This window comes from Myripristis murdjan, chromosome 7 (assembly GCF_902150065.1).
Source record: "Myripristis murdjan chromosome 7, fMyrMur1.1, whole genome shotgun sequence".
NCBI lineage: Eukaryota > Metazoa > Chordata > Actinopteri > Holocentriformes > Holocentridae > Myripristis > Myripristis murdjan.
The window spans coordinates 4,501,849-4,514,106 of NC_043986.1; positions in this window are offsets into that span (position 1 = coordinate 4,501,849).

Sequence of the window (12,258 nt, forward strand, 5' to 3'; positions counted from 1 at the left end):
CGCCTGGATTCCCTGAAACCCGAGCTGGGTGTTTCCTGCCAAACTGGACACACACTAGGACACACACACACCTTATACTTGGATATACACAGGAACAAAGGCCCTGACATGCAGGACGAGGTGACCCAGAGCTGCTGGGCTTTTCTTGTTTGACCTGAATGGGTGCATTTTTACATTTCACACTGATGCTTTTTCCCAGAGCAACTTAAGGGGCAATAAGTAACATGTCCGATAATAATAAACAATAATTTGTCCTTAATAATGGAGGAAAGTGCTATGACATTTCAGCAATTAGGAAAAAAAAAACATTTATTTTTATTCTATTGTTTATTTGAGAAGGGACCATGTACATTAATATACAACCAAACAAATGTAAATATACCTGATTTAGCCAAAAAGTCTTGTTTCATCATCAGTCCCTTTGCCAGATGTTGTTAATTAGTTGTTATGATAAAATGTTGTTATTATTCCTGAATTTGGCATGGTGATATATTACCTTTCCACTGGGAATTTTCCACTTTAATTACTGTAGCTCGCTTGCTCCTCCCTATTGTGAAAGTTTGTGTGTGTGTTGTTGTTGTTGCTTTGGGAGTCAACACATTAACATTCTTCCACACAGCCTGAAAAGTTGCTCGATGTGTCACTAGTTTGCTTCTAGGAAATGGAGTTGCCAGGGAAGTCTGAAATGTCATTAAATCTATCGGCCAAGTTGTCAAGTTGGTGACAGTGATTGGTGAAATTCCTAACGGTCCCTGAAGGTAACAAATGCACGTTCAAAATAACTGTTTGTTGAAAGACACTTGAAGAGGACAGCTGTGATTTATGGACACATTTACTGCCATGTCGCTTGTTTGTTTTGTTTTAAATCCAGATTCATAGTCCGCCATAATTAACCCCCTGACATGCTGATACTGGAACAGCTGAGAAACAATAGTGTGTGTGTGTGTGTGTGTGTGTGTGTGTGTGTGTGAGAGAGAGAGAGAGAGAGAGAGAGAGAGAGAGAGAGAAATAACGTGCATCAGACAGGCGTGTGTCTGCACCTCAGTTTCAGCTTTGGTTTGACGCCCATTGGCAGCACTGAAGGAAGATGAATTACTTTTGTCGACGCCTGCAGCCCGTTTGTCTCCTCCTCCAGTTTACTGTCACCTCTGTACAGAGTAACCTCGTGCCCTCATTCCAAAAGTTTCAAAAGACAGGGAAAAAAACACACACACACACACCCAGCAGCAGCAGCAGAGCGGGTTTGGCCCATCCTGTGCAGTGTAATGTGTCTCGTCCTGTGTCATGCAGATCTTATGCCACTAGGGGGCCTCTGTGTCCTATCCTGCCTGTTTCTAAAGGGTGTCCCGTGTGTCTTGGTGTGGCTGCACCACAAACAACCACCGTGAATCACACATTTGGAGACCTACACTGCAGTTTTGCCAAATTTTTTCCGAGGCTGAAGATGCAGCTCAGTGTGAGGTCCAGACAGCTGACAGCTAACTTTGTTAAGCTGCATTGTGGTCAAACAGGAGCAGTGGGCAGCTGACAGTCCGAATGCCTAATGTCTTGATCATATTTATCGTGTCATTTAGCTGAATCCGTGCACAGAATAATCAATTATTCCAGAACTGGGCATTTTGAAAACATCACAGACTGAAGTTTTTACTGACAAACACGCCATCACCTGCATGGTTGTGTAATTAGGACTATCCCTTTTCCACAAAGCCAGTTAGATCCTGAACCAGTTCTCTGTATTTTGACAGCCAATGAGCTGGATCCCGGCCAGCTAAACTGGTTCCACTGCAGCACCAACTCTTTCCTGGTCTACAGCAAAGAACTAACAAAGAACCGCTGGCAGCTGGGGGCGGCATTATCACTCAGATCAGTGATCGGTGAAATAGTTTCACTACTTAAAAGCTGTTTGATTTAGAAAACAGTGACGTTACAACCACGCTACTGACAAATGTAGTTTAACTAGTAACGTCACTACTTGTAACACCATTACTGCCCAACACTGGAAATATGTACCTGTTTTGCAGGTAGTGTGTGGTGGGCCACCGAAAAAATAAAAAGGGCCATGTCCGGCCCACGGGCTGCTAGTTGAATAGGCCTGCCCTACTGAATACTGCAAAATATCAATAAAGAGTCCCTCATCAAAACAGGCATGAACCGTCAGGCTATTTAACTAACCTATTTTAACTCCCGCTTGTTCCAAGATTATGTCGGCCTCTGACACTTTTTACAGCTTTCTACCCATAGCAAGAAACAGGCGGCTCTCCTTTGTCCTGCCTGCCTGAAGGAGAAAAGTAGCCTCCTCCTGATTTTCATGTTTAATTTAATTTAGTCAGGACCGAAAATTGAAAAAGCCCCTTAGAAAAAAACATGGTAGGCATTTTTGAGGAAAAGCACTTTATCTGTTGTTTCTATATGATTTTTTAGTGCTGAATCCATTTCTGCCGTATGCCAAGCTGTAAAAGTTACCGTTTAGTCATAATTATTGATTAATTAGCATGATTATTGATTAGTCGCCCAAAGTTAGAAATGGCTATCAGTTTCCTATTTGTCAATATTCTATATATGATTGTTTGGTATCATTGTAAAGGGGACCTTCTCAGCTTTCATTTAAGCCCATGGGTGTCTCTTTCTGACAAACACAGAGGTCACATGACCTCCTTAAACCATAAATTAAACACATTTTCCCACATTTTTCGCCTAAACTATATAGTTTCTTTTATCCCTGTGGGATCAAGGGATATCAAGGACCCAAAAGACAACAACCACAATACCTAATGGACTTTGAGAATTCAGGAAATGTATGATATACCCATACTATTTCTTTGTGAGAGGTTATTGTGAGCCTTAAAATAGCAGTAACTGACTCAGGCCCATTCACCTCCATTCATTCTCCAGCATTACGGAAAAACAACCTCACCAATTGTTTACTGTAGATATAATGATATTATTACTAATACAAATGTAATAATAATCAAAGGCCAGGTAGACATTTTTCATCAATTTAATGAATTAGTAAAATTAACTGAACGTGGCCACTAATTACTGTATTTCACCAATTAATCTCCCGGCCGCAAATATAGTCCAGTCATTTTATGAAAAAACCTAGGACAAATTGCAATAGAAAAAAACTCAACTGATTTTGTATCCTCAGTTTGTCCTGAGTGAGGAGAAAAAAAGTCCAAAGAAATCCCATTGGTGGAAAGTTTAGAAAATCACCTCTATATGACCACATATTACCAAAAAAAAAACAGTTTTTAACACACAGGGGAAAGGGGTTCAAAATTTTACTTTCAGATATCACTATAAAAATTCACAAGTTGATTACACACACAAAGACAAGAAAAAAAGTCAATTACAAGTTCTTTGAATTATTCTGTTTACACATGCATATCACACATTATCTGATTTGATATGCGCTAATAAGGAATATAAGGAATAAATGCCAGAGGAGACATTTAAACAGTGAATTAAATGGTTAATATATATATAGTAACCTTGAATTAAAAGGTTACTATATAACAGTGAATTATAATTTTATAATTTATTTATTTATAATTTATTTATTTATAATTTAAGTATTTGCATGTTCCTCTGTGGATTCAGAAAGTTGTTAACCGTTGGGGTTAACATTACACAACTATAATCTGTACAGTCGTCAGCCTAGAGACGAAACGTTTGTCCTTCATTGGTGATATACCGTGACGTACTGACGTGGCTCTCTTGACACCTGTAGCTCCTGGAAATCAAACTGGTCCTTTGAATATTCTCTAGTTGAATCGTCTTTGAACCGACAGTAGAACTAGGCTCTTGTTGGTAGAACGGGGGTGACGGTGCGCCGGTGATGACCCAAATGTCATCTGCAATAATCAAAATCAGGGACACACATGCAGCATGACAAGACGATACTCATCACGTTACAGAACAGACACAGGACAGGCACAGGACAAGGCACAGAAATAGACAGGGCAGGACACAGTGGCCCCCTAGTGGTACAAGACTGTCATTACCCAGGACAAGACACAGAAACAGGAAAGGGACACAAAGTGATCAAGCTTTGGCATCTCACCCTCAGTATAACTGAGTGATATTTTTAGGAGCACATAGAGATGCTTGAGGAAGGTCAATGCATCAAAATGGTGCATAAATAAAATGTTATAGTGCAGATGGTGTGTAGGAGGGTAACCTTTTTTTTTTTTTTTTTGCAAATGTCTCCCAACACCCGTCATTCAGGTGTGCACAGAAAACAGAAAAAAATAGAAAAATATGTGTTTCTTATCTCTCCATTTCCTCTTTGCCTGATAAGACACAACAGTTTGTAAATGTTTATGTTTATGTATCAGACAAAATATTTTCCAGTGCAAAACCCCCCCAGACACTTTTTTTTGTTTGTTTGTTTGTTTGTTTTTTAGTAAAAACTTTCCATAACGCTCTGAAAGTTAATATCCAACAGGTATTCACTGTCTGGACCAGAGTTCATCTAAGGTTAACGTGACATTTTTACACAAAGCGTGAGCACTTTGTGTAAAAAACACTGCATGTTCAGTGGAAAACGTGTTATGTGTTATGTGTTATGTGTTGTTAAACTGTAACTATGACATCACACACACACACACACACACACCAAAAGAAAATCTTTATTTTTTTATATTCAGATATCTGCGAGCTGAAAGTTTTCTTTCAAAGGAAATCTGACTTGGGTGCCTCTGTCTGCATCTTCTGTCAGACACACACACACACACACACACGGTCAGAGCTTCACCTGAATCTACTAAATTACACAGGAGACTCACACATTCCAGGGATTCATCAGGTTTCTGGATGTTTACAGCTCGTCAGAGACTGAACACACGGCTGCTGGTTGTTTGGTTCGTTATTCTGTTTGTTTTCTTTGGTCCAAACCAGGCCAGATTTACAGCTTTTTTTTTTTCTCCCCTGCACAAGAACTCAAATTAGCTTGTTTAGTGAATAGTTTCGGTGACCTGTCATCCTGCCAGGTTGGAGATTTTGGCAGGACAGATCCAGTTAAAGTCTGTGTAATTTTAGCTTAACAGGAACACGTTTGCCCTTTGGTTTAGTTTATTCTGCCTGGTTTTCCAAGCATAAGGAGCTGCTGGCTATTAAATATTAACATCTGTATTTTTATAGTCCTTTCCTGCAGGAGAATTTTTGGTCATCTGGTGCTGCCAGCGTTCAAATGTCACTCTGACCTGACCGCACAAACTGAATTAAAGTAGGAAAGTGCAGTGTTTGATTAAACTGCTATAATAATGTTTGATTTGCACTTTACCTTTCATTATTACCTCGGGCAGCAGAGATGGACGGGGGTTATGTTTCCCCCCCCCCCGTTTCATTTGTTTATTTGTCTGCTTGTTTGTTTATTTGCAAGCGGGATCATTTTTCTCACCAGCTGACAAAAAGGGGGTCAGACATGGGGAACTGGCATATCTAGACAGTTGCATGGTGTTGTGGGGGTCAAAGGGGGTCTCTGGGGATTTGACCCTCAGCCTGAAGGCGAGAGAAGGGAAACCAGATCACTGTCACTCTCACAAGTTCACCCGCAGGTCAGTCACAATCACCATGACAGGCTGGTTTATTAACGTTCTTATCAGAGGAAATCATCCATGCTGCGAGTCAGCCAAGCCGAACAGTAAACATCAAATCAACAACTTCAAAATAAAAGCACACACACCCAATTACCATGAGAAGAGTAAATGTTGCTCATTATTTATTACATGCACTTTACACCCTATCGTCCTTATTCCTTTCTTCTTCTTTCACTTCTTTCACCCTTTCACTCTTTCCCTCTGTAAATCACTCTTTTTATAACCCAAAATACTTCCCTCTCCACTGTCACTCCTCCCTCCCTCCTCCTGTTTTCCATCTGTGGTGCCATATTTCATCTCAACGGGTCAACAAAGGGGCTGATGAATGAGAAAGCGAGGGGTATATAAATATATGAATTTTGGTGTCACAGCAAAAAAAAAAAAAAAAAAAAAATAGAAAAAGAAAACAGGAAAGAATAAAAGACTAGAATGGAGTATAATCAAACCAATATAAAAGCCAATGTAAATATATATATATTTATATGGAAATGGTTATGAAAGCTTATCTAAGATTAGTTTAGAAACTGATTCAAGCAGCTTCTCGAAATCCAATTGGGCGCCAGCGTATTGATGTTAAAACAGAGGTGATTGTGGTCAGTGCTGCTGGTTTTGGTCAGATTTCGTGTGGGGAGTTTTGCAGAACTGAGAGTTGCAGATGAGCAGAGTTTCTCAGGGGAAAACAGAAAAGGCAGTCAGTCACGGCGGCTTGTAATGACCAAGAAACGAATAAGGAGGGAGGGAGGGGGAGGAGGGGAAGGAGGGAGGGTGCAGAGGCCTGCCTCCTTAGCTAATAAAACTTCAGGGTGCTATGTTTGTGTGTTTGTATGTGTGTGAGGGAGTGTGTGTGTGTGTGCGTGTCTGCAGAGAGGACCAGGCACTGCTGTCAGAAAGATCCACCATCGATCCGTTTGGCTCCTCGTCTCTCTCCTGCTTCCATCCTTCTGTCAACATTCCCTCCATCCAACATCAACTGTGTTTGTTCCCGACTAAAATATCCTCCTGGACTTATTTCTTTAGCTGTGGATCTGATTCTGCAGCAGCTCTGAGCGCTGTGTGAGGGAGCCGATCAAGACGCAGCAAGGACTTTAAAGGTGAGGGATCTTAAAACTTCCTCTCCTGCTTGCTTGCTTTTTTTTTTCATGTTAACATTAAAGGCAGTGAAGCCTGAGAGAGCGCTGTTTTTCCTTTGTTTTGAGACCCTGATGAGCTGTTGCAGCATCGATGTTGTAATCCCACAGGAACATCTTGTTGCCTGCAAACACCGACATAGACTTTTGAGTCAGATTTTATTGGGATAGTTCAATGTTGACACTTAATTTTTTTTTTTTTTTTAAGTAAAAAGTCTTTTTCATAACTCTCTGAAAGATAAAATCCAACAGGTCTTCACTATCGGGACCAGAGTTCATTTAAGGTTAACGTGACATTTTCTGTAGAGCTGCACCAAATAGGAAAGAGTGTTTTCTCTTAAACATCGACTTTATGTAACCTGTTAGTTCAGGCGTGTTACTCAGAGTCAACACCCAGACATCTGTGGAAAAACTCTCTGTGTCACCAAAATAATCCCTCTCTCCTTCTCAGTGCATGGAAACTTATGGTTTCATCACAAAAAAAAAAAAAAAAAAGCTGACTGCAAGGAAAGATAGCAGTGTCAGCACTTTGTGCAAAAAGCACTGCATGTTCAGAATATCTGCAGGGATGTTATGTGCTGTTCAAATCAGACACGTTAGATAGATGACATGCATGCTCGTGACACTTGTAGACATTCTTCAACAAACACAACACAACTTTTACAGCTCAGGTCCTCCAGATTTTACTGACATCGATCGATAAACATGAGATAAAACTGCTTTGAAATCCAAAATACACAAATCCAAATTTCACATGTGCACACTAAACACACCACACACACACACACACATACGCAGCTCTTGTTTGTCCTACTTTTCTTGTTCCTAAAATTAGTTCGTTGACAACACACACACACACACACACACACACCATAACAACCATGCATTTGTAAAGTGGTACACTTCTATTTAAGTGAGCTAAATCATTCAGATTCATGTCATTCATTCGGGAGATGCAATTCACCCATTAAGTCTGGAAGAACATCAGGTTATTTCATTTGAGAGTCTGGATCGTTTGGATTTTGTCATTTTGACTTGTGACTTGTGGGGGAAATTGTTGGCCGGAGTGCAGCGCCGCTGTCACACTGAACCAGATCCTGTTATATCAGTTTCCTCCTCTGCTCCACTTGGACTGAGGCGCTGCGCTGCTCCACATGAAGTAATGTGTGACCTTTATCTCCTGGTGCCCGCGTCAATATAACTTACAAAGTCTCTCTCAGCAGCACACTGAGTTCAAATCTCATGTTTCTTCAAAAATCTGCCGGTGAGACGAGATATTCCAGACTTTTTCCAACACGAGTCAATTGGATTCCAGAATCAAGTGGCTGATCTGCCTTATTCTGCCTTGTTTCAGCAGATTTACACTCTACGCTTGTTCTCAGAAACTCAGAAGCTGCACTGGGAGCAGGTGGGATCATCTCATCCCACTGGCACATTTTTTTTTTTGTTTTGTTTTTAAATGGAAAAACAAGATTTTAACACTGAAAATAAAACTGAATGACTTGGTTTAATGGAGTCTTTTTTACTGTGCTGGTTCAGTGTGTTTGACTGGTATCCATAAAATCCTTCAGTTTCATTCATATCGGCTCCTTTGTCAGTATTATCAATCAAAAGGCGCTGATCGGATTGACCCAAAGAGAAGCAAATCTGAGCTTGCAAAACTACGTAGCTTAGATTTAAAGGAATACTCTTTTTCCGACTTTTCCAGACTGAGACCAGATGTTCGACACCGTTTACGCCTCTGTACGTCCAGTGGTTCGGTTGCTGTGGGTAGCATTTTGTATTAGCTTAGCATTAAGACTTGAAGTCTATAGGAGTTTCATCAAAATGAAAAAATAGACCTTACAGCAACTCTGAGGCTATTTCATTCACACAGTGGATCATGTGGATTGGAAATACTTACATCTTCCAGTATTCCTCTAACACTCTCATGTCTGTCTTAACAAGGAGAAACCACATGGAATCGTCTCCCCCCTCTATTTTTAAAGCCATGAAATGATTTTATTTGCAAACATATCAGATGTGTGCAGTGCCGTCTGAGCGAGGCAATAACAAATAATCAGATTTGTCACTGTCTGGAGCACAGCAGGTTCATTCAAGTGTTATTTTAATGAAACACCCTGCAAAAACAGTTTACCTCTTCATTGTTAAAGTCTTGTTTTCTTCAAACAATGTAATAAAAACTGAGAGTGCAATGAGATAATCCCAGTTGTTTACAGAATTTTGTGTAATTAAGTGTCATTTTCATGATCCCAGTGGCCTGATCTGCCTTGTTTCAACTTATTTATACTTGTTCCCAGAAAAAACATCCTGAAACAAATGAAACTGCCTTGGAAACAAGTGGGATTATCCCATGCAACTGCCAGATTTTTTATTTTATTTTATTTTTTTTTACCTTGTTTGAAGAAAAACAGGATTTACACACACAAAATGACACTAATTGACTTGCTAAATTGGATTTTTTTTTGCAGTGTTTTCGATTTTCCTGACTTTCACCCTTTTGCTGTCCAGACGAGAAGCTGCTGGGTTGATTTTCTGAAGTCGTAACATTTTCGATGTGGTTAATTAAACATAGCTCAAGACACCGAGTCACTAAATGATTTACAATATAGGAGTGATTTCACTCTTACAAACTTAGCGCTGTAATAACCATTTGTCCACTCATTTACTCCCTCTGGGGAATTATTATCCTCTTTAATTTCATGCTCCCTCAGCAGTATGAAGTCTAGTCGAGTTCAGGAGTCATTTATCTTTAATCATTTGGGTTACCAGACGTCTTATCACCTCCGGCCATAATTACAGGGCTAAACTCTGCACAGCGCGAGCCAAGTCACAGTACGCGCTGTGTGCTGCCTCAGGCTGCTCTTACACTGATGTGTTCTTTTTTTTTATCAGATCCCTGGGTATAAAAGTCAACATTGATCAGATAATGTCCCTTAAAATCGTGTTTCAGTGATGTCATGTGAGCCGCAACTTGTTTTTCTGCATTAGCTTCTTCCTGAACTGTTCCTCCAGCTGGATGAAAATTGTGACAAGAGAACAGAATTTGACATTTCCAAACAGTTCCTTGTAGTGTAGTGCCTAGTAGTAGTAGTAGTGCCCAGTAGTGCCTGCAGTAAACACAGGAGTTTAAGGGTCACTCGCTCTCTCTAACAGGTGATAAGACAGCCAGTAATGTGAGGAAACAACTGTAAAACAACAACAACAGCGTCGGACAAACGAGACGTATTTTGAAGACAGAGTTCAAGCTGGCAGAGCAGAAGGTGGAGCGAGGCCTCTGAGGTCGGAGGATTTACAGCCTGTTTTTGAAGGCTGCACGGAGGGAGACCTTATCGCTGTGCCGTCTGCTGACGAGGCAAATCTCCTTGGCAGCTGCGACATCAGCGAGGATTAATGCAGCCTTGTTGTTTCACAGGCCGCTGGACAAAGTCCTTTCTTACATAAGACTCTGTCTCCCAGCCGCTCCGGCTCCTGCAGCGCACAGGAGATGTTTCTCCATAACCGAGAAGCACAGATTCACTCTGATGAGAGATTATAGAAATGCAATGAGCAGAATCAGCAGGGGGGCCTTTGTTTATGGCAGGTCAGTTTATTTCCAGGTGGTTTTCTCTGTCAAGGTACAACCTGATATCAAGACAAAGTGTGTAACAGAGTCGCCGGCCCACAAGAGGAAACCATCTTATTGTCACGTTTTGTCTTGTCTAGCTGTTACAAGTACACGCTGTGCTGGTCAATGCACGGATTAACATCAGATATGACCTGATGTCACAAGAATCAAGATGAAACAGGATAAAAGAACTCTGCAAATCCAAGTAATCTGTGAGCAAACCCCACCTGCTGCCTACAAGGCCTGCTCTGCTCAACATGTTCTTAGAAAAATGCCAAAGCAAACGGTGCATTCTGTCGTCATTCCAGTTTGCAGCAGCCAGAGACCGGAACGACTGCCAAAAAAACTGTGAAACTGGGCAATTTAATACCCATATCAGCTGTCGAGGACTCTGATTGATGCAGATGCTTCCCAACCCACTAATATTCCCTAACCTTTGTGTGTCGGCTGTTTACTGTTTGCATGTCTTTTATGTAAAGCATGGTTTTTAATGTAATGTTTGTTGTCACATGTGCACATGTTGTGAGTGCATGTGAGCGGTGAGTGTGTTGGATGTGTGCTGCTGTCTTCGGAACTTTTAATTATTTTTTTTAGCTCCTTCCTTTCCTCCTTCCCTTGAAGCTCCTTTGCCTTTTGCTAGCCTGCCATTGTAAATAAGAATTTGTTTTCCTGGTTAAATAAAGGTTAAATTAAATGTATCTGCTGGCAGTGACATTGATAAACCTGATACGAGTCTCTTGTCTTTCATCATTAAACTGAAAAAAAAAAAAAAAAAAAAAAAAATGACCAAGTCATGCAGCCTCACCTCTTCAGGGTCAGGAGGCTGTGGAGGAGCAGAGTCAGAGGCTACTCAAAACATGTGGCATGCTGCAGCGAGTGTGTGTGTGTGTGTGTGTTAGAAAATCATGGAGCAGTGTTGCAGTGCACTCTTCATTATTGTATTTTTTATATGTCGATGTAAAATCAAACTTTATGAAATTACCTGACTGATGGAATGACTGAATGTTCAATCTGTTCTCATACGTAAATGTCTATTTTGATCAGCTCTCTATCACTGATTGACAGGAAACTGTGGTGATCCGGTTTGTATTCAGTTCATAAATCTTTTCTGTCGTCTGTTCTGACCGCTCGGCGTCTGGCGGCTCTTTCCCGCTGCACAGGAAGTGATGCGCTTTACGATTCCACTTTGTTTGGAGTGAACATAACAAGAAAAACTGGGCAGTTAGCATGAGAAGATGCAGACAGAATAGCAAATAAGAGACAGTTGCGGATTACGAGTTGAAGTGAAAGATGGAGCTGATTTGCAGAGCGAGCAGGGAGACCAGCACTTACCTAAGACTGACCTCAAATCGCGGCTAAAATAAGCAGCTGTTTGATCGCCAAGTGAAAACCGGTGCCGACCTTTTGACTTGTGTGCGAGTTGACCTGCAGACGTGCCACATGCTGCTGCGTTACATGAAACTGCACCGTCATTCGGCTGCATTACCACTGAACCCTGCACATTTCTGCACAGGTCCGACTGGCCCTGTTGCCTCTGAAGCTCGGATCTGTTCTCTGACTCATTAAACTGCGGGATGGGACTTCAATCCCAAAGTGGCAAGAATAGAAATCAGTCTGCCATCCAGAACAATGTGAGATTAAATTAGTCTGAGAGAGCCTTCTGTTTAAATTTTTCTTTCTTTCTGCTGTTAAATTGTGTTACAGACATGAAGCAGAGGTTCTTGTTTGAAGCAGAGATTTGTACGAACTCATTTAGTCCCACCATTAGAGTTCAAATCTTCTTTTTCTTCGAATTAAGTACAGCTGTTTCCAGAGTTTTCTTGAATCGAGTGTCATTTTCTTGATCCTGGTGGGCTGATCCACCTTGTTCTGCCTAGTTTCAGCATATTTAAACTTATTCCCAGAAAAAAATCCTGATTTTTTT